The sequence below is a fragment of the Sebastes umbrosus genome, chromosome 15 (genome assembly GCF_015220745.1).
Source record: "Sebastes umbrosus isolate fSebUmb1 chromosome 15, fSebUmb1.pri, whole genome shotgun sequence".
Taxonomy (NCBI): domain Eukaryota; kingdom Metazoa; phylum Chordata; class Actinopteri; order Perciformes; family Sebastidae; genus Sebastes; species Sebastes umbrosus.
The window spans coordinates 7202454-7207121 of NC_051283.1; positions in this window are offsets into that span (position 1 = coordinate 7202454).

Sequence of the window (4668 nt, forward strand, 5' to 3'; positions counted from 1 at the left end):
ACACGAACAAACAGCTGATTGTAAAGTAAAAGTGAAACATAACGCAGCGGTCTCCTGGATGAAAGCCCTGTGTTGTTGGACCCATCCACCTCCCCCTCCCATCCAAACTACGTCACCACACTCACACTAAAGTGTGCCTTGTGCGGCGATATTGGACACCGACGGCCATGACAAAGCGTTGTTATTTGGCGCCTTGGGAATGAGAACAGGCTGCTCTTCGACCCCAACCATCCCACCGTATATGACCCCAACCAACGTTCAGCTCCTGTTCATCCCCCCGGTAACTGCACCCCTTTTCATCCCTCTCCTTGACCCCCATCCTCCCACCGAACTCGACCCTAAGACCAACCTTCGCCTGCCGTTCATCCCCTGGTAAGTGCCCCCCTTTTAATCCTTGTCCTCGACCCCTTTTCATTTTTCTCCTCGAAAGACCAAACCTTCGCCTGCCATTTATCCCCTGGTAACTGCCCCCCTTTTCATCCCTCCTCTCGACCCACATCATCCCACCAAACTCGACCCTTAAGACCAACCTTCGCCTGCCGTTCATCACCCCGGTAACCACCGCTCTTTCATCCCTACCCTCGACCCCACTTCATCCCTCTGTATACGACGCTGATCAACCCGTTTTTTTCATCCCTCCCCATCGACCCCCACCATCCCAGCGTATACGACCCCAACCAACCTTCGGCTACCGTTCATTTCGTGATAATCACCTCCTTTTTCATCCCTCTCCTCAAACTCTTTTTCACCTCTTTCTTCGACACCAATCATCCCACCGAACTCGACCCTCACCCAATCTTTCCCGTATCCTCCAGCCATTCCAAATAAAACTCCTTTTTGTTCTGCACTAATGGCGTGGTCTCCGTTAGTGAACTCAAAACACTTCAGTGCTCGAGTGCATAGCAGACTTAAAAAGTGTGTTGGAGCAGATCGAAAAACATGTTGTGAACTGGTCTCCCACTGCAGGGTCCTCTCAGCATCTCTGCCAAGGCAGTGAGTCACCCATCGTTTCCCTCCACGGGTGCCACTCTGCTTCGCAACCGAGCAGAAGGAAAACAACACTCTTCATATCTGTGTCTGTGGGACGAGTACTGCTTTCCTCTGCATCTGTCTTTATTTTGATCTTCTTTTTTTTTTCTCTCTATCTCGCTGTCTTTCTTCATTGTGTTGTTATCCAGCGCTGATAAAGGCCGACTGCAGCCCCCCCACCCCTCCTGCTCAAGCCTCTACTCTGTAGGTCACATCTGGCAGCTTATATTTGAGCTTATGGTCTGTTACGTCCCACATTCTGGCATCAGTTGCAGTCAGTGGAACGTATCCCTAATCTATAAAATAACTCCCCTCTTTACTCTGTTCTATTTCCTTTCCTTTGCACTTGCATGATTGTCCTCCCGTCACAATCTTATGATCTCTACCTCGAAGAAGAGCACGAGGTATGAAATGAAAATATATCCTCTGATCCACAATTTCTTTTTATCTCTTCTCCATTTGAGCACCTTCCAGCATTTATCTCCTAGCCGGGCTATCTTCAAGAGGCAGGATGGTGGGTTATCAATCGGAGCACAAAGCCACCCTCTTTCACTATTCTCCATTCACGCTGATGGTTATTGTCTGTTTATAGACACAGCTGGCAGCATGCGCATGTGTGTCATTAAGAACTGTGCATGAGCTTTGCAGAGTTCGCCAGCTGGCCACATATATCTGCCCCTGCTCTCTTACTGTACGTTGCCAACGACATCAACTGACTGTTCTGGAGCTTATAAAGTCAACACAAATGTCAATCCATCAGCGTTTACCAGCAGGGCTGTCCCTGTGGTGTTGTTAAGCAGCGTGGCTCCAGGTAGACCAGCGCTGGATGTTGGCGCTTTCTGGGAAGATCCAATTAAGCTGGGAATGATTGGGAATATTAACACATTTATCATCATGAACAGGGGAGGGGGAAAGTGTGGGTAGTGATATGATTCTGCTCATTGTGATGGTTGAAAATATAGAGTGAACGGGGATAAGGATAAGGAAGGACATGTGACAAATGGAGGGAATAAAAAGAAATGTGCGTGGAGTTGTTAAATCAATATCAAATGATGATTTGCCAACATTTTTCTTCCTAAATAAAGACAACATGTGGTGAATGAAGACCAGCTGCTGCAGCGGGTCATTTATCATTCCAGTGCTGCCACTCCATGGTGGAGTGAAGGAGTGCACATCAGTGACTCCCAATGCAGAAGTTATGTGTTCATATTGTTTTATCATAGTCATAGTCATCATAGTATTAATGAGTAAAGCAAGAACTATAATTGACATCTTTATCTTTTTAATTGACATCTATTATTCCTGATAGGGCTGTCAAAGTTAACAGGATACTAGCGTGTTAACGCAACTTCGTTTTAACGCCACTAATGTCATATAAAACTAGAAAATCTAATGAATCCATTGGTACCAGCCATGTCATACTAGCTTGTCGAGAAGGAGGCTAAAAAACAAACTCATGCTAAATTTCCGCAAGGAAAAACTGGCATGGCCATTTTCAAAGGGGTCCCTTGCTTGACCTCTGACCTCAAGATATGTGAATGAAAATGTGTTCTATGGGTACCCAGGAGTCTCCCCTTTACAGACATGCCCACTTTATGATAATCACATGCAGTTTTGGGGCAAGTCATAGTCAAGTCAGCACACTGACACACTGACAGTTGTTGCTGTCTATAGGGCTGCGGTTTGCCATGTTATGATTTGAGCATATTTTCTAATGCTAAATGCAGTACCTGTGAGGGTTTCTGGACAATATTTGTCATTGTTTTGTGTTGTTATTAACTCTGGACCATCATGGGATCAATCACGATTAAATATTTGAATCGATTGACAGCCCTAATTCCTGACGGTCGCCATAAAGTCCAAACAGGCCTGACAGATCCCGCTGAAACTTTATCCTCAGAAAACCTGCAGCCATCAATTTTAGGGCAAACACATCTGTTTAATGATGTGTTCTGACTGTTTGACTTGTCACTTTCCTTAGCTTCAAGGTCCTGATGAGGTGCAGTGAAGCATCGCTAAATATACACGAGGGGGAAGATCTCTGTGTACTTGCCAGCAGTGACAGAGTGATGTTTAGTGGACTGACATTTTCCAAAGGCCACTGCTGCCATTTTGTCAATGAAAGACAAATTCACTTTTATCAATCATTAGTCATGCTGTAACTAAAACAAGGTACTTGATTTTCCAAATGTAGTTAAACGGGTTAAACTGTACAACAATCAATCAATGCCACCTGAGCAGAGTGTGTCTCTGTACTAGCCTTGATGTACAGGAGAGGGCAGTAAAATCAAGACGGCTGCTTGTTGATGATACTTCAGTTGGTGAGGAATCATATGCACAGAGGCTGTAATGCCCTCATTATAGCTACCAGGATGACTTTTAAACAGGAATAGATGACTGGAGGCTCATAAGGCTGTAATACTCTACTCTTCTTACCTCTAGTGCAGCAAAAATGTAGCCCATTTGGTCTCTACTACACATCAAGCAGCCATTATAGAGACGTTTCAGACCAGAAGTGTCAGAATTCACTCAACATTAATCCATCTATCCTGGGCTTAAAGCTGAAGTAGACAAGTTGGAACAAATATGATTAAAACAATTTTTATGAAACAGTCACTATATCCTGACAGTAGTGCATGAGCTGGAGCCTGCCGTCTCTGAGCAGCTGTCAATCACTCGTAAACTCCGATCAAACGGCCAAACTCCGATGCCGAGGGGCACGGACCAAGAGGCGGTATTTGACGAGTTGGGAGTGAGAATGTGTTGGTTTTTGTGGTACATGTTTACATTTTTCAATGATTAAGACATGTACATGTACTTTGAATGTAAATAAGGTGCTAGAGTTCATAAGAAAAAGCATCAAAATAGAGGTTGTTTATCCAAAAAAGTTTGATTTCCCTTACTGAGGTCCAGGCTAAGACCCGAATGTCTTTAAATGTAATGTAATATGCCTTGCTGTAAAAACCAATTGCCCTCTGGGGACAAAAATAAAGTTGAAGTTGAATGCGCTCCATCTTTATACTGTAATATTTTTTAAGACATTTCTTATGACATACTGTAGTATGACTTTTTATGCCATGGACAGAGGCATTATGTCTTTGGGTTGTCAGTCAGTACCATTCTCATGAACATGATATCTCAGGAACGCCTGTAGGGAATTTCTTCAAATTTGGCACAAACATCCACTTGGATTCAAGGTTGAACTGATTTTGGGGATCAAAGGTCAAGGTCACTGTGACCTCACGTCCGACTCATTCTAATGAACACAAAGAGTGCCTTGAGGGAATTTCTTCAACTAGTTAGTTCGTAATTAGAGTCATAACTGTGAACACTTCCTCAACAGTCTTCAGTTTTCAGGTTAAGATGGCACCAACATGGACCCAGAGTGTATATTACTGCCTCCGCTATGTTTGTCAAGCATCAAATAATCTGTTGTTGTGCCATACGCAGGAATAATGCCAAATCTTAAATAATTAAGACAGGGTGATTTGTATGAGATAGACAGAATCCCTCCTGATCTGTCATCCCTCAGCCTGTCTATCTCATTTGGTCGTGACTAATGACAGCATTGCTACGATACGCCTGACAGCGGCGCGAGATTAAAAAGAAAAAGAAAAGAGATCACAGAAATACAGAAGG